At 44.5% G+C, this 19,064-nt stretch overlaps 1 long non-coding RNA gene across 1 annotated transcript; it reads right to left on the reverse strand.

Moving 5' to 3' along the window:
- Positions 1 to 9,839: 9,839 nt before the first annotated feature.
- On the reverse strand, positions 9,840 to 18,667 carry LOC119088208. Its single transcript, XR_005091823.1, has 2 exons — positions 18,045 to 18,667; positions 9,840 to 10,048 (listed from the first exon to the last, which is right to left on the reverse strand). It is a non-coding gene; the product is annotated as an uncharacterized LOC119088208 (long non-coding RNA).
- Between the last annotated feature and the right edge of the window lie 397 nt (positions 18,668 to 19,064).

The raw sequence follows: 19,064 nt of genomic DNA on the forward strand, positions 1-19,064 counted from the left end.
TTTCCGTCAGCAGCCTTCGCTTGCTCATTGTGTATGAGACACACATCAGATGTCCTGGTTTATGATTTCATCTTCAGTACCTGCCCTCTGAGACCCAAGCTCATGTATCTCTTCCACTGGCTGGCGCCTGCTCATTAACTGGGATCTAAGGTCCATCTAAAAGTGGCAACGACATTTAGACCCCTTTCAACGTTAGGAAACCTGTGGATCGGTTGAGTTTCAGATGTCAGGTGCTTTGTCTCTATATCTGCTAAAAAGTAAGAAAGTATAAGCTATCAAAAAAAAAAAAAATCCCACACAGGTGCCAGAGTCCTATCAGAGTATAAGGTCACACGCCACACACTGTCACTGTCTCCCCATGTCAGAGGACAGTATTGCTCTCTTTTGGAAGACACATTAGAAGCCAACACTTGGAGGTCCCAAACAGCACTGCTCTGTCTACAAGGGGGAATGGACTTGGGTTTACTCTTCCAGACAAATTAAAAGTATTAGAATCTCTTGTTTCTTAAGGGAGATAACAGAGTGGAGCACCTACAAGGTTTCACTTCTTGGACTCCGTTTCTCTGATGTGTAAATTAAAAGGCATGGTTAAAATTCACTTGGTCTCCTCCATATCTGTTAATGCTCTCAGTATTTCGGTCATTTTAAAATGTACTACTCACCAGGCAGTGATGGCACACACCTTTAATTCCAACATTCAGGAGGCAGAGGCAGGAGTATTTCTGTGAGTTAGAGAGACCAACCTGGTCTACAGAGCGAGATCCAGGACAGCCAAGGATGTTACACAGAGAAACCTTGTGTTGAAAAACTGCAACCAACCAACCAAATAAAAAAAACATCTGTATTTCCAATTCTATGGGATCCAACACCCTCTTCTGGCCTCAGAGCTCAATAGACATATATATGATGCATGTACATATATGTGCTGGCAAAACAGTCATACATATAAAATAATAATTCTTTAAAATACACACACACACACACATTCCTGGGCTGGAATAAAGCTCAGTGGTAGTGCTGTGGATATTGCTCTATATAAATAAAACACTGATGGCCAATGACCAGGCAGGAAGTAGGTTGCCAGGCAGGAAGTAGGTGGGACAAGGAGAGAGGAGAATTCTGGGAAGCAGAAGGCTGAGGAGGGAGACACTGCAGCCACCGCCAGGATAAGCAGCATGTAGACTCTGGTAAGCCACCAGCCACGTGGCAAGGTATAGATTTATAAAAATGGGTTAATTTAAGATATAAGAACAGTTAGCAAGAAGCCTGCCATGGCCATACAGTTTATAAGTAATATAAGCGTCTGAGTGATTATTTTATAAGTGGATTGTGGGACTGCGGGGCTTGGGGAACCTGGAGAGAAGCCCTCCAGCAACATGGTAGAATGCTTGCCTACCATGCATGAGACTCTAAGGTCAATTCTCAGCACTGCAAAAATATAACAATAAAGAAATAAGTATAGTACAAATGTATACACGCAACTTTGGAGATTTATGTTAAGTATTGGTGTTGGAATCTGGAACTTCCAAAACTGCTCAGTCATGTAAGCTCTCTGATTATATCCCCAAATTATCTCATGCAAACTATGATAACTATAGTAAATACCAAAGTGTTTCCTTTTTAAAGAGCAAAATCGTAACCATGACAACAATCTGTTACATCTAAATGACAGCAGCAAAGCTTTGCCATCAGTTGACCACATTCAAATGAATTTTGTGTCAGGAATCTTTTCATAGCCAGACATTAGACCTAGTTCTAGGTCATTTGGATTATAGATTGAATTGGAAGAAGCATGCTAAAATTAAAAGTCACATCAGAACTGGTTAGTCTACATTATTTCCCCATCTCCCAAAATGTATGTCTGACGTGGTAACTATTTAGTTCACGGCAAAACAAGCCATGGTGAACTCGTTTTGTCCACAAGCATTCAGAGAAAACCTACTACATGCGTTGTACTGATAAGACACTAATTCAGCCCTATGAGGTACAACTGAGCACAGAGTCACATAGCAGAGGGCAGTCAGCTTCGTGATGGGAGCTCAAGGAATACATGCTGGTTGAATGACTAAATCTATCAAAAAATGCACCTGATGTTCCTTACTGGTTGTTTTTCTTCACATTTATTCTCTGTGTGTAATGTGCGTAGGCATGCATGTGCCATGGACTCGTGTTCTCTCCTCCCATCATGAAGGTCCCAAGGATGGAAATCATGCTTGGCAGCAAGCACCTTTACCCCCTGAGTCATCTCACTGGCTCTGAGAAGTGAATGTTTATTTCTCGTAGTCTCTGCACTCAGGGATATTAACAGCAAGCAGAGGGAGATATTAGCGGATGATATTTAAACCAGCATCACGAGGCTCTGTTTTCAATGGGCTGTTTTGCCTATAACCATAAAGCATGTACTTTATTCTTTCTCTTTTTCCAAATATCAATTCAGAACAGAAAGCTGTGTTCCAAGTTACTTAAAAGTTGCTGTTTTTATCTTCAAGTTTTCTGCTCCTCTTTCAGAGTCACAGCTGCTGTTGCCAGCCACCGCATTATACAGAGTAGGAAGGAAAAGCGGATGAGCTAAAGATCCTGGGAATTCAACAGTTTGCTTGTTTGGGTGGAAGCCCTGCCCTGTATGGCCTTGGATAAACTCAAGCTTTTCCATCTGTATAGTAACAGAACCTGGTTACAGTGTTTCCAACCCACCCTCTAGCTTATTGTTCTGGGATTTCATCCTTTTTTTTGCGTATATATGTGAAACAATTATTCACCTCTAGGTTCGTTCTTTCTCTCTCTCTCTCTTTCTTCCTTCCTTCCTTCCTTCCTTCCTTCCTTCCTTCCTTCCTTCCTTCCTTCCTTCCTTCCTTTCTTTCTTTCTTTACCTCTTTCTTTTTTCCTCTTTTTTCTTTTTTTTTCAGACAAAGTCTCACCATGTAGCCTTCCTTGCCTGGCCTTGAATTTACAGAGGCCCCACTACCTCTGCTTCCAGAGTGCTGAAATTAAAGGCATGTGCCATCATACACAGTATTTTTAAAAAACCATTTACCACAGATACTTACCATAAAATGATCATCTCTGTAGAATGTCTACCTTTTCCCCATCAGGTAGTCATGGTACCACTTAAAAAATTACAAATAAACAAGAGCTAACCAACCAACCAGACAGGCTTAGTGGTGCACACATGTAATTCCAGCACTTGGGAGGTAGAAGCGGAAGGGTCAGCAATCCAAGGTTATCCTGAGCTATACCGTCAATTCAAGGCCAGTCTGGGCTATAGGAGATCCTATTTGGGGTGGGGTGGGGGAGCCAACAAGTTACCAAAGAAACACAAATAAAAACAAAGTAAACTTTGTCTGCAGCCCTACCACTAAAAAAAAAAAAACTTCAAAATTTTTAGAATGTGCTTTTGTGCCCAAACTTTAATGAATATCATTTTTCCAAATTTTTTTTTTTTTTTTTTTTTTTTTTGAGCTGAGGACCAAACCCAGGGCCCTGTGCTTGCTAGGCAAGACTTCTTTTCAATTTTTAATAGGAATTTTTAAAAATTGTGTGTGTGTATGTGTACGCGCGTCTGTGTGCGCATGCAAGTATGTGCACATTTGAGTGCCTGTATCGTCCAGAAGAGGGGGTCAGATTCCCTGGTGGTGGAGTTGTAAACAGTTATCAGTCTCCACGTGTGGGTACTGAGAACAAAACTCCACTCTTTTAGGGTCTCACTATGTAGCCCTGGCTGTCCTGGAACTCACTATGTAGGCCAGGTTCCCTGGCCTCAAACTCACAGAGATCTGCACCCCTCTCCCACACACTACTGTGTGATACTATTCTTGGAGAATGTAAACAAATATATACTCACCCCGGATTGGGAACCAACGACAGAGCAAAGAATACTACCAAAGTTCAGTTTGGTGAACCAAGGGATTGTGGGTGAGGGGTCACTTACAGGAGCAAAAACAACTCCCAGACAGCTGCACCACCGAAGCCTACCCCAGCATGGGTGACTGCTCACAAAGCTGGGAATGTAAGCTCACTGCACAGCTCTCAGGCAGCTCAGAGGCTTAGAGAGTGTCTCCTAGGGAGCCTAGTTGGCCTGGTTCTCTTCTAGCCATCTCCACTACTCTGATCCTCTTTCAGGCAATTCAACTTGTCTGTCTCTCAACGATCCTCTCACTGTTTCTGTAAGCTTGGAGAGGGAGGGGGCTGGTAAATCTGGTCAGTTTCAGGGATTTCCTGAATCTAATGAGTTGTAGCCCAGGCAGGCTGACCTAGAATTCACAGACATCCAACTGCCTCTGCCTCCTGAGTGCTAGGATTAAAGGCGTGTGCCACCACCGCCAGGTTTAAAATACATTTTTTTCTTTTTTCTTTCTTTCTTTCTTTCTTTCTTTTTTTTTTTTTTGGTTTTTCGAGACAGGGTTTCTCTGTGTAGCTTTGCGCCTTTTCCTGTAACTCACTTGGTAGTCCAGGCTGGCCTCGAACTCACAGAGATCCGCCTGGCTCTGCCTCCCGAGTGCTGAGATTAAAGGCGTGCGCCACCACCGCCTGGCAAAATACATTTTTTTCTAACTTTATGTGTCCTGATGTTTTGTCTGTATGTTTATCTGTGTACCGTTGTAGGCCTGGTACCCTTGGAGGCCAGAAGGCATTGGATTCCTGGAACTGGTGTTATAGATGGTTGTTAGCTACTATGTGGGTGTTGGGAATTGAACCCAAGTCTTCTGGAAAAGCGGCCAATGCTCTTAACTGCTTAGCCATTTCTCCGTCAATTGTTCCCCAATTTATTTTTTAAGGTGTGGTAGTGATGATGGTAAAGTCTGAATTGGGGGAGGGGAGCCAATTTCAAGATCTCATTTTATAGCCTAGGATGGCCTGGAACTCACTATGTAGCCCCATGCTGATGGCTTCCCAAGCACTGGAACTATATGCACACAGGTGATGATACAGGCTGAGGCCTTTTTTAAAAAAGACAAAGTGGTGTTGGCACATAATTTTAATCCCAGCTCTTGGGAGGCAGAGGCAGGTGGATCTCTGAGTTCCAGGCCAGCCTGGTCTACAGAATAAGTTCCAGGACAGCCAGGGCTACAGAGAAACCTTGTCAAGAAAAGGCAAGGTCTCTCTAAGTAGCTCTGGCTGTCCCAGAACTCAATATGTAGACCAGGCTGATTTGAACTCACAGCCATCCACCTGTGTCCACTCCCCACCCCCACCCAGTGCTGAGATTAAAGGCCTATATATACTACCATCCTGAGCCAGAATCAAGGCTTCTATGAATAATTTCTTTATATTTTCTTTCCTCGTGTTTTATAAGCAAAGCGCCTGCCTGTGGTGTGTTCTGATCAAGCCTTGGAGCTGGGAGGGATCTACAAAGTTGTTATCTCCTTCATGTCAAAACAGTAAAGAGAAACACTAGAATTCTAATTATTCTGGATAGGGAGGTAGAGATTAAATTGCTGGAATTATTGCTGCATAGACTGTCAGATAAGAGTGCTTTCCCACTGAGCAGTTCTAGGTAAACTGTATCCAAAAGCGCCTGGCACAGAGGCATTGCTAAGTATTAACTGCTGTGTGTCCTCCCTGTACGACACTGAACCCAATGCTTGGAAGTAACCAATGAGTATTTAGTAACTACACAACTAACTACACACCTACATCTGTAGAAATCAGTGATAGGCTTTTAGAGAGAGAGAGAGAGGAGCGTTAAACTGTTAGGGAAAACAGGTTTTTTTTTTGTTTGGTTTTCGAGACAGGGTTTCCCTATGTAGTTTTGGTGCCTGTCTTAGATCTCGATCTGTAGACCAGGCTGGGCTTGAACTCACAGAGATCCACCTGGCTCTGCCTCCTGAATCAAAGGTTGAGGAAAGTTCATAGCCCATAACCCAGTTGCCTAAAGGCCTTGCTTTCTGGGAATGTCCTTAGCCTTCATCCATACCTTCCTCCATTTCTGAATGTCTTTATTTCTTGGATGGTTTCCAGATGATAACCACAATGGAGAAGGAAGTGGAATCGTACTACAGTTGTACTGGATAATCCAGAAGTGGAAAGTGTCCTCTCCCTCTCTCTGGTTTTCAAGACAGGGTTTCTCTGTGTTACATCCCTGGCTGTTCTGGAACTCACTTTGTAGACCTGACTGGCCTCGAACTCACAGAGATCTGCCTGCCTCTGCCTCCTGAGTGCTGGGATTAAAGGCGCATGCCACCACCGCCCGGCTAGGAAATCATTCTTAACACTAACATAAAATTTAAATGTCCTGCTAAAATATAGTGATAGTGTTCCTGGTATATGAGGCTCCTTTTGTTTGTTTGTAAACAGGGCTTTGCTCTGAATTCCAGGTTGCATTCTGCCTCCCAAGTACCTGGGATCATAGGCACGGGCCATTACCCCACAAAGCCTTCCTACCTGCCAGGGCTTCTCTTTCCTTTTGTGGTATTACAGTCAAACCCGGAGCCCACCTGACTACGAGGCAGGTTCTCTACCATTGAGCCACATTGCCAGCACTCATGTCATAAGCATACAAGTTACAAGTTACACTTGTAACTCCTGGGGATATGATACTTCTGGTCTCTGTGAGCAATCTGCACACGTGTGCACTGCCCCCTAGATACATACACACTATTTAAAAGATAATTTTGTAAAAAGGACTGGAGAATTGGCTCAGTGGTTAAGAGCAATTCTTGCTTCTTAGAGAAGACCCTGGTTCAATTCCCAGCACCTACATGGTGGCTCACAACCAGCTTTAACTCCAGTCCCAGGTGATTTGATGCCCTCTTCAGACCTTGGTGGGTACCAGGCACATACATAGTACATATGCATACATGCAGGGAAAATACTCATACACTTAAAGTAATAAAATAAAAAAAATGTTTGGTTTGGTTTGGGTTTTTTGAGACAGGGTTTCTCTGTGTAGCTCTGGCTGTCCTGGAACTCACTCTGTAGACCAGGCTGGCCTTGAACTCACAGAGATCTGCCTGCTCTGGCTCCTGAGTGCCGGGATTAAAGGCATTTGCCACCACGACCTTGCTCTTAATCTTTTTTAAATAAATCTTTTCAAAATGATAATAAAAAAGTTCTTTTAACATAGAGTCTAGCTAAATTGCTCAAGTTAGCCTCAAACTCACCTTCTTCCGCCCAGCAGTGGTGGCGCACGCCTGTAATCCCAAGCATTCGGGAGGCAGAGGCAGGCAGATCTGGTTCTGGAAAGAACCAAAAGAAAAAAGAAAAAAAAAGAAAAAAAAACTTACCTTCTTCCTGTCTCAGTCTCTAGAATAGCTGGGACTCTAAGTGTGTACCACCATCCTTGGGCTCTTTATTTATTTATTTTTTATTTTTGGTTTTTTGAGACAGGGTTTCTCTGTGTAGTTGTGGTGCCTGTCCTGGATCTCACTCTATAGATGAGGCTGGCCTCAAACTCACAGAGATCCGTCTGCCTCTGCCTCCCGAGTGCTGGGATTAAAGATTGGGTCTTTATTTATTTACATTTATATTTACTTATGGGGGAGGGCATGTGTATGAAAGTCAGAGGACAACTTGTAGGAGTTGGTTCTCTCCTTCCACCTTTATGTGGGTTATTCTTCTGGTGATAGCATTTTTGGAGACTGGTAAAGCTTATGAATATGGAATGTCAAAGAACAAAACAAAACAAAGACAAAAACAGGCAGGGGGCTGGAGAGATGTCTCAGGTTAGGAGCACTTGCTGCTCTCGAAGAGGACCAGAGTTTGATTCCCAGCATCTACATTGGGTGGTTCACAACTGCCTGTAACTCCAGCTCCAGGGAATCCTCTTCTGGTATTCACAGGCACCAGCACCCACATGTGCGTACATACACAGACACACACACAGACACACAGACACACAGACACACACACACACAGAGGCAACAAAACAAAACAAATCCAGAAAAGCAAAACCAAAAACAAGTTGGCCTGGTGGTAAGACCTATAAACCCCCAGCATTCAGGAGGCTGAGACAAGAGATATGGGAATTCAAGACCAGTCTGGGTTACATAGTAAGACTATCTCAAAAACAAACTAATCAACAAGGCCTGAACCAACAAGGAAGAGATGCATGTCTTTTATAGGAGGAAGGACAGGATGGACTTTAATTTGCAAGCTAACACTTTATCTAAAATAATTATCTACTCCTGCTAAGGAAATAGGAAATGAAACATTGAAAATAGCTTGGATTTGGAGGTGGTCTTCCTATGCTTTTTATTAGAGGATTAAAAAGCAATTATGTAGAAGAACCTCATTGGCAAATACAAAAACTATGAAATCCTATTAATTCACAATAATCAGTAAGAAAGCTAAATTGAAACAAGAGCTTTGAATTATGTAACAGAATCACTGAAACTCCCTTGTTAATCTACCTATCTCTCTTCCATCTCTCAGTTTACCAGGTAGAAGGAAGAGGTACCCCACCCCTTTGCTCAGAACTGAACCCAGGACCTCACATAGGCTGGGTAAAGGCTCTACCACTGTCTTAGTTTCTTTGCCTGTTACTGAAATAAAATACTCTGACAAAAACAACTTAAGAAAAGGTTTATTGGCCTCACAGTTCCAGGTGACAGTCCATCGCTGTGGGAAGTTGAGGTGGCAGGAACTGGCAGCAGCTGGTCACATCACATCCACAGTCAAGAGCAGAGAAGAGTGAGCCAATGCACACATGCTAGTGTTCAGCTCACTCTTAGACAGTCCAGGATCCCTTGCCCAGGAATGGTGCCACCCACAGTGGATGGGCCTTCCCACCTCAACTAACATAATCAAGGTAACCCACCCCAGACCAATGTGATCTTACAACCTCTCATTGTGATTCTTTTTTTCTTTTTTTTTTTTTTTTTTTTGGTTTTTCAAGACAGGGTTTCACTGTGTAGCTTTGCGCCTTTCCTGGAACTCCCTTTGGTGACCAGGCTGGCCTCGAACTCACAGAGATCCTCCTTGCTCTGCCTCCCGAGTGCTGGGATCAAAGGCGTGTGCCACCACCGCCCAGCCCTCAATGTGAGTCTTTGCCCAGGTGAATCCAGAGCACGTAAGACTGACAACACTAACCTCAACCACTGAGCTAGACCTCCAATTTAGGAAGACGAGTTTTCTGCAAAGAAACAGAACACATGGAAGCCAAAAGGCTGAAGGGTGGGACTATGAAACATGCCTGCATTTTCCTTATTTTCCAAATCTCCATTTCTTCCTATGACAAAGAATTTGAACAAAATAAATGAATAAAAATAACCAAATGTGGTGGTAGACACTTGTAGTCCCCAAACTGGGGAGGCCGAGCAAGAGGGAGCTGGACAACAAACAGCAATTTTCAGGATAGCCTTAGTTACATAGCAACTGTTTATTTATCATTATTATTATTGGTTTTTTTTTTTTTTTTTTAAGTTCTTACTCAGACTTGCTGTGTAGACCAGGGTGTCTTCCAACTGACAGAAATCCACCTGCTTCTGCCTCCCAAGAGCTGGAATTAAAGGTGTGTGCTACCACGCCCAGCAACAGCATTTTTTGAAAAAAAGCTTAGTGGTGGTACATAATTGTAATCCTACTCAGGAGGCTGGGACAGGAGACAAGAGTTCAAAATCAGCTTGGGCTACAGGGCAAGACTGTTTCAAAATAAAAGCCTGGGGTTGGGGATTTAGCTCAGTAGTAGAGCGCTTGCCTAGCAAGTACAAGGCCTTGGGTTTGGTCCTCAGCTCCAGAAAAAAAAATTAAGAAATAAAGAAATAAAAGCCTAGTATAAACTGAGTCAAGCAGGCCTATGTTTAAATCTCCCCTCTATAGCATTTTACTTAAAAAATTATTCAATTTATGATTGAGCATAAGACTACTTGGTGATACACTATGACTCTTGGAGGACAAGACTGTTCTAGGTTCTCTGTAGAAGGCCTTTATTTAGCTTTATGGCTGCGGGGACTGGGAGTTCCCAGAGTAATTCCCGGTATCCATCCTTCATTCCACTGGTTGTCAGTGGTCTTGGTAGCTCTCACAGCCTGAATTATGTGCTATTGTGTCGCAGTTAAAACAGATTTGGCTGTTTCATGGTGTGGTCTTGTCTGAGCTGATCAAATGACTACTGAAATAGAAAGGGTACAGAGGATAGAGTTAGAAAGGTCCACTTTTACTAATCTTTTCATTGAAAATAAAAACAAACACCGTTATCTAACCTGTCTGAGCCTGACACAGCCTGAGACGGTCATACCTAGTGCTCTACTTGGCTACACAGACACATGGCTTGTCTGCCATTTATGGTTTTCTTCCTCTCATTGGCCGCTGGCACAGTATGTAATTTCTCCAGAATTTAATTCTAGTACCTGCTGTGGCTAGTGTACGAAGGCAAAATAATGAGGTTGTGTACATATGGGTGGAATTCAGGAGTGGTGAAAAATAGTAACTCTAGCCAAAGTATTCTGAGCTCGGAGATTACACTCTAGACTTAGACAAGCTGTAGGTAGTACAGAGAACAAAGGGAATTCTATTGCTACAAGATATCTCAGCTTCTTTCTGTTAAATTAGAGGTGGTTAAAAAAATAAAAAAGAAACTGGACGTAGTGGTGCGTGCCTGTAATCCATTCATTTAGGAGATAGAAGCAGGGCAATCAGAAGTTCTAGGTCAGTGGTCCTCCATCTTCCTAATGCTGCAACCCTTTAATACAGTTCCTCATGTTGGGGTGACCCCAACCATAAAATTATTTTTTTTGTTACTTCGTAACTGTAATTTTGCTACTGTTACGAATCCTAAAGCAAATATCTGTGTTTTCCAATGGTCATAGGTAACCCCTATGAAAGGGTCATTTGACCTCCAAAGGGGTCAAGACCCACAGGTTGAGAATTGCTGTTCTAGATTATATCTGGCAACATAGTGAACTTGAGGCCAGCCTGGGATACATAAGATCCTATCTTTAAAAAAAAGTGGCAGCCCATAGGAGGAATGTGCACTTTGACAGGACACTAAATGGCTCTCCTTAAGTTTTTGGCCTGAGACCAAGTGTTCTAAGACACCAGAGAGAGAGAAAAAAAATGTCCCTTTGGCTATGGAGTCAGGGTCATTCTAGTGCAAAAGATGAAGTGTAGCCATGGCGACCAAAGGAAGCACGAGTCTTTTTCAGGGGAGCACTATGCATGAAGCTGTAAAAGAACTATTCTTATTTGAGTCCTGATCTGCCAAAGGTGACAATGAAAAGCTCTCCACGCGGGGAAGGAGCGATTGCCAAGTCTTGTTACTATGATCCCTGTTCTAAGATTAGGCTTCTCCTTGGAGACCTTTCAAGTCACCACAGGTACCACTGAAGATATTTTGCAGAGGAAGCACCTTTTTGTCTGCCTTCTAAACACCAAATCAAAGAGCTTCACTGGATAAATCCGTCTACTGCAATACTGTTTGGCCCACTCTCTGAACTTGCTTGCCCATTTCTCAGTCTGCACTGCCCCTCCACCCTGCCCCCAACACACACACACACACACACACACACACACACACACACACACACACACACACACACATCCTGCATTGTGTTTCTCCTTTATACTGATTAAAAACAAGGGCCAGACATGGTGGGTGGCACATGCCTTTAATCCCAGCATTCAGGAGGCCAGCCTGGTCTACGAAGCAAGTTCAGAGACAGCCAGGGCTACAAAAAAAAAAACCCAGTGTGAAACAAAACAAAACAATCCAAAAACTGAGTCTTACAAGTTTTTGGCTTCTTCCTTTATTTTGAAAAACCGAACCAAAGCTTGTTAAACATTTATTTAGCACACAGAGGTCAGAAGATAATTTACAGGAGTCTGTTCTTTCCTTCCACCCTATGGGTTCCTGAGAATTCAAATCAGGTTGTCAGGCTTGGCAGCAAGCTCTTTACCTGCTGACATCTCACTGGCCTCCCTTTTTGAACTCTTGATCTCAGTCTCTACCTCTAAGTGCTATCTTTTGAATTTAAAAAAAAATTATTAAATACGACATGGACTTCATGTAGTGCCCTTTAAACATCTGAATTTGGATGCCTAGAGGCTTTGGTGGGTTCTCCCTCCTCACATTGATCATCTATCATTAGCTTATACTGGGCTGACAGATTGTTTTTTCATGGCCCTTCAGGCTTTTCGATTTGTATAAACTTTAGGAATAAGTAATGTACTGATACATACCGAATATAAATGTTCTCCAGGAATAGGCAGCACTCTGGCAGAGGCCCCTTTTCTGCCAGTGAGGCAGGCCCCAGTCTTTTGTGAGTGTGTGTATGTATGTGTATGCCAGTACATGCTGAATGAAGCCAGGGGACAATATTGACTGTCTTTTCTGCTACTCTCCACCTTATGTTTTGAGACAGAATTAGAACCCAGAGCTCACAGACTGAGCAAGAGTAGGTAACCAACGAGCTCCAGAGATCATGCCATCTCTACCTCCCCAGTACAAGTGTGTCCAAAACCACACCCCGCTACATGGGTGCTAGAGAGGCAAGCTTAGGTCCTCATATGTGCACGGCAGCACTTTGCCAATTTATGCCCCACCTCAGCTTTCTAAAAAAAAAAAAAATTGATGCATGTATAGTGTGTGTGTGTGTGTGTGTGTGTGTGTGTGTGTGTGGTGCCATGGCACAAACTTGTAGGCCAGAGGACAATTTTGTGGAGAGGATTCTCTCCTGCCATCTTAACAGTTTCTGAGGATTAAACTTGGGTGGTCAGACTCTCACAGCAAACGATTCACTCACTGAGCCTTCTGGCTGGACCTAGTCCCCAGCTCATAATTCTAAATCAGCACCATAAAGTGCCACCTTCTACGTACCAAACTGTTCTGTGTGAACGTGGTTCACTGAATGATAAGAGCATTTACTATAATGGGGAAACCTTTACATTTCTACCCAAAGAGGGATGCCATACTGTAAGACCACAAAAAGGTGCCCATATCAGAGCAAATAAAGGCACAACATCTGAAGCTATTTATTTATAGGCAGGGTCTCACTGTGTATAGCCCAGGTGCTGTGACCTCCTGTGTCTGCCTCCAAGACTGCTGGGATCATAGGTACATGCTTGGCTATAACCCAGGACTTGAAAAATGTAGAGACAGGAAAAGCTACACTGTAGGTCTGATAGCTTCTGAACCTCACCTAGATACAGGTGTTACAGGTAATATGCTGTGCCAGACCTCATGGAAGATTTGGGGCTCTCACATGGCACCACAAATCATTTTTTTTATTGTGGTTCTAGGGATGGAACACAGGGCCTCATAAATGCTAGGCAAGTGTTCTACTACTGTCATACCTCCAGCCCTATAGGCGACCTTAAAATTAAGTTCAAAATCCATGTCCAACATCTCTGCCTCCAACTTGGGTGCCTAGACTCACACTACTACTAATTCAGATGGGGAAGAGGCAGGAGCCACTAGTGACTTTCTGGTGTTAAAAGCAGGTTTCATGGTCAACAGTTTTCATAATGGTTGTTTGGCCCTACCAAGAAGCTTACTAAGATGGCCTCAAACTCTGCATTTTCTCTTCTGGTATTAATAGCTACAGATGGCAACTTATACTCATGCATTTTTTTTTATCATTTTTAAAATTATTTTTGTATGCATATGGGTGTTTTGCCTGAATGTAAAAAAAAAAAAAAAACGTAGAAAACAGATACCATATGATTCTTTGACAACTATATCAGTGTAGGGGCATACTCCCGTGTGCCCACCAAACCACCAGGACCCCTCAGCACAAACGAAGCATTTTTGCCCAGGCACCCATACTGAAAAGTGTTGTAAGTAAGTGTTTACTACTTTGTCACATTGAAGAAATTTTTATGGCAGGCAATTTGTTTTCTGTCAAACTAATTTGACCGAATTATCTCCTGTGAGCAGGAAGCCGGGGAAGCAGCAGATCAGGATGCTGAACTGGTGCAAGCTGGTGATAAAAGATTCAAAATAGCAAGAGCTGAGGAGAATTCAGCGTTCAGAGCAGGCCTTGAGCACACCTTATTGTGACTGAGTTCCCCTTCAAAACACTTTAGAGACCCAGAGGAAGGCTTTGGGAAGCAGCAGGACCACAGCTGACTCACAAGCGCCTAGATGAGGATGCTTGGAACGAGAATGTTTGAAACTTTAGAGGGTCTTCAAGATGAGCATGTCCAGTGTTCGCTTAGCCAGCTCCTGTTCCACACATGGTTCAGCTCTATCCAACTACACGCTCTGCCCCTCCCCATCTCTCCCACTTTCATACTTTTACAAAGACAAATTATAACGTTTATTCACAAACACTTGTAGATGTTTCCAAAAATTACCAATCACTTTTTATAAATATGGCCACTGGAGTGTTTATTTGGCCTGGTATTTGCAAACTTCATTTTCCGTATTAATTATAAATTGTGTGGGGTGTGTTCTTGGCTGAATAAGCTGTGTTTAAAAGAATCCTTTACTGTATTGTTATTGTTAGTAAAATGGGGTAATAGGAACTTCCTGTTTTCTATATCAAAAAAGTGGCAGAATTGAGGGAATGTAAGTTAAGTAGTTCCAAATTTCCAGAGGAAAATGCTACGATTTTTTTCCTCTCCAGATAAAGTACATTGTCAGTATTTTTCGATTTCACACTTCTTATGCTGTCAGTAATTTATGAAGTTGTAACTCTTACCTTGAAATCTTACTATTATTTATTTAACCATCTAATAAGTTCACAGTTATGAGCAGTTCCGGTGCAGTTGGGAAATCTCAGTACTGTTCATGTGGCAGACCTTGTAAGTAAAATACACGGGTACTTTGGACAGCACATGGGAAGGGAATTTCTCTAAAACTGACCTCACTGGTTTCATTGTTGGCAAACCGACCTGTCCCATTCAGCATGGCCTTTACTGGTCCTGATGTAACAGAAAAGAGTATGTTCTCTCTCTATTTTATTTATTTATTTATTTTTTCAATAGATGCATGACCAGCAGACAGTATTAATTTGTCAGACACAATGTCAGGGCCTTCACAGCTGCCATGGGCTTTGTCCTCTCCATCCATCAGGTTCTTGTAAAAGTCTTTGATCGCACAGGAACTTCAGTAGTTTCCTGGTGAGGTGGAGACTCACCCAGGCTGTTATCCACCTGCGTCTGGAGGAAGCGCGTAGTGTTCTCTAGCTTTAAATTTTTGAATCTGTTTCTCAGTTTATTTCCTCAATATGTCATGGCTTAAATTAGAACAAGGACTTTAATTGGTATTATCCCATTGTTTTCTCCAAATCACCTGCCCTATTGTTTGCTTTGCCTTTTTTTGGTTGTTGTTTGGAGTGCTGGATATCACATAAAAGTCCCTGTGCATGATACACAAGTGCTCGACCACTGAGCTACATGTTCAGCCTCCCGTAGTCCTTCTGATCTTCCCCTCCTATGCATCTTGTAAATAGTAATATTAATTCATGGGCCAGCAAGATGGCTCCGTAGATAAGGAACTTGTTGGCAAGCCTGACAATCTGAGTTCAATGCCCACAGGTCTCACACACTGAGAGAATTGATTCCCAAAAGTTGTTCCCTAGCCTTCACACACACTCTACACAAGTTTAATTAAAAATAAAAATATTCATTCATAGATGGAGGACTTTTGAAAGATTTACTGATCACTTTTTAGCTCAGGCTTCTCAATATTTATCTTTTAACTTACTTTGGGAAGGGATTTGAAGCCAGAGTTCAGTTAATTAATTGCCCAGATAGCAATTGTGATTCCAAAGCCTAGACTCGACTCAGAACATTAAGTCCCTTTCTGCCCCATCCAGGTTTTACAGGGTCTGAGGTGTCTAGAATTTTGATAGCTCGCTCAGAAAACAAAATTATGTAACAAGAATATGATCCTGCTCAGTGCCTTGGAAGTGGGGGCTAGTCAAGTGAGGGGCCTTCAGGGTTTAGGATTAGTTTTATGGAAAAAAAAATCCATTTATTCTTTCATAAAGTCCTTATAATATACTTTTGATCATATTCCCCCTTCACCAACCTCTGTCAGCCCCTCCTGCTGAATACTTTCTTTGTAACTTTCCTGTCTATTTTGTTTTGGTGCCCCATTGCATTTAACTAGTGTCACTTCCGGGGAGCATGGGCTGGGGAAATCTATCTATCTATCTATCTATTTATTTGGAGACAGGGTCTCACTATTTAGCCTTGGCTGTCCTGGATCTCACTATATAGACCTGGCTGGCCTCAAACTCATACAGATCTGCTTGCCTCTGTCTCCAGAGGGCTGGGGACATGAAAGGTGTACACCACCACACCTTTTTTTCCTTATTTGGGTGGTGCTAGGGACCCAACCCTGGGCCTCATGCACATTAGACAAGGACTGTACTTCTTAGCCTCCAAGCCATCTCTCCAGCCCCAGTACTGTGCTTCTTTAAGCTCCATCCATCGCCTTGAAAAAGCAGAGTTTTCAAAAGATTATTTTTTCAATGAAGAAAAAAATAAGTGAAATAAGAAAAAAAAAATAAACGGGCTGGAGATAAAGCTCAGTAGTGGAGGAGCACTTACCTCCATCATCGGCGGTGGGGGGGGATGAGTAAAAATTGTTTAACTGTATTGTCATAGGAACCCTGAGGTAGGTTATATGAGGTGGGTATTATCTTTCTTGTACAGAGTGGAGAATGAGGTTTGCCTTGCCTAAGGGCACAGTACAAGCATCAAAGGTAGATGCTCCAGGTTTATACTGTGAATGTACCACTCTGCTTCCCACCACATTCCATAGTGCATACCCTTATAAATTCACACCGGCAATCGGGTGCATGCCTGCGATCCCAGGGTGGGAGGTAGAGAGAAGCACAGATGTAAGAGCGTCCTCAGCCACACAGGTAGGGGTTGAGGCCAGCACAGGGTGTTGGGACCCTGCCTCAAGAATAAAGCAACAACAACAAAACTCCAGATTCTTCCCATTTCTCTAGCTCACCTTTTCTTATTTATTTATTTATTTATTTATTTATTTATTTATTTATTTTGGTTTTTCGAGACGGGGTTTCTCTGTGTAGCTTTGTGCCATTCCTGAAACTCACTCTGTAGCCCAGGCTGGCCTGGAACCCACAGAGATCCACCTGGCTCTGCCTCCCGAGTGCTGGGATTAAAGGCGTGCGCCACCACCGCCACCACCGCCCGGCTTCTAGTTCACCTTTTCAAACCATCTCCCTGAACACTTACCATCAGAATGCTCCAAGTACCACCCCCAGACTCCTAAAAATTAAATATGGTACCACTGAACATCCTAGCCTTAAACAATCCTCAAGCACCGATGTTTTAAGTTCTAACCGCCCCAATGATCTGAAAAGCTTTACCCTTCTACTCTTTTTTGGAGCTGAGGCCCGAACCCAGGGCCTTGTGCTTGCTAGGCAAGCACTCTACCACTGAGCTAAATCCCCAACCCCACCCCTTCTACTCTTTTATCGGATATAAAAGGCCAATTACTGCTCATAAGCAGTACTTGTCAGTGGATTTCAGACTGGAGCCTACCTAACATTTCTTACTGAGAGAAGGTATGTGACAGCACATGGCAGCTTCTCTTCAATCTCTGGTTCATCATTCACAAGAGAAACCACAGAGCCTATTTCAGAGAGTTAGGAAAAGTGAGTGTAGGTGAGGAGAGGCTGGAGGGCACATGAGGAGGAAAGCAGGGTTCTGGTATGCAGTAATCTTCAAAAAAAATTTTCTTGGCCGGGCGGTGGTGGCACACACCTTTAATCCCAGCACTCGGAGGCAGAGCCAGGCAGATCTCTTGTGAGTTCGTGGCCAGCCTGGTCTACAGAGCGAGAAACCGGGTGTGGTGGTGCAGGACTTTAATGCCAGCACTCCCAAAGCAGAGGCAGGAGGATCTCGAGTTCGAGGCCAGCCTTGTCTACAGAGTTCCTGGGCAGCCAGAGCTACAGAGAAACACTGTCTTGAAACACCTCCCTACCCCCAAAATACTAATTTACCTCTTCAAGGGATTTTGGTATCTGGGGTTAGTGAAGAATCAAAAATGGCTCCCGTGACACACCAGGCTCTGTAGTTTTGACTTTTAAGTGCTGGCCACTTCCTAGCGTGGTGACTTCTGCCAGTCAACCTCGTGAAGCCCGGGGTTCCTTATTTACAAAATCTTCTTAGTTAGAAGAACCTACCTCATAAGGTTGTGAGGGTCATGCAAGTTAATTCTGGTGCAGTGCCTAGCATGCATCGGTCCCAACTCCACTTGCTATACTTCCATCCCGTCCCCCAAATTCAGTGTCCATAGAAACCAGGCCTGCGAGCGTGCTCCCCTCGGCGCTTCCGACGTGCACACCCTCCGCCCCAGGGCCAGTCTCTCCCGACCGACTCGTCCTTTTAAACTCAGCGTTCATCAAATGCCACAAGTCAGGCTCTGTGACGAGACACTTGCGTAAAACTGCACCTTAAACTTCCTAGCGCCTCCACAGTCGCGGGTTTAGCGCGAGGAAACAGGCCCGGAGCGTTCCAGCAACTTCCTCGGGTCTCCGAACCCGGCCGGGTTGGAGTCCACCGAGCGTGCGAGCCGCACCGCGTCCATTCAAACGCTGCCAGTCCCCTCGACTCCGCCCGTCCATCATCCTCCGCACCTCTGGGCCGGCCTCGGGGCAGCCTTTCCCTTCTCTCCTGCAGAGCCCGAGGGGTGAGGCCCGCGATGGCGTCCCGGGCACGCGCGACATGCAGTTACCCTTCCGAGCCCCGGAAAGCGCCCCGGGGCCGTGCGGGGGGCTCCCGGGGCCGGGTCACGTGGCGGGGGAGGGGGCGCGGGCGGGGCGCGCGTGGCCGAGCGGGCGGGCGCGCGCAGCCGCCGACGGCGTGGAGAGAGGCGCGAGATGCCGAGGCGGGTGTCTGTATGGCAGGGAGGGGGCGGCGGCCGGGAAGGCCGACTCCACCCCCTGTGCGCATGCTCCGGCCCCCGCGGGTTATAAGGCAGCCGCGCCTGCCCCGCCAGACAAAGTGGCGAGCAGCGACGTGACTGGTCCGCCGTGTGGGTGCCGCAGCCAACGAACCCGGCGGCAGCGGCGGCGGCGGCGGCGGCGGCGGCGGCAAGGGACGCGAGCAGGACCCGGGGCTCCGAGGAGCTGCGGCCCGCGCCGCCGCGTCACCAGCACACTCCGGGCGCCGCGAGGCACATAACGGTTAGTCGGGGGCTGAGC

The sequence above is a fragment of the Peromyscus leucopus genome, chromosome 6 (genome assembly GCF_004664715.2).
Source record: "Peromyscus leucopus breed LL Stock chromosome 6, UCI_PerLeu_2.1, whole genome shotgun sequence".
Classification (NCBI taxonomy): Eukaryota; Metazoa; Chordata; class Mammalia; order Rodentia; family Cricetidae; genus Peromyscus; species Peromyscus leucopus.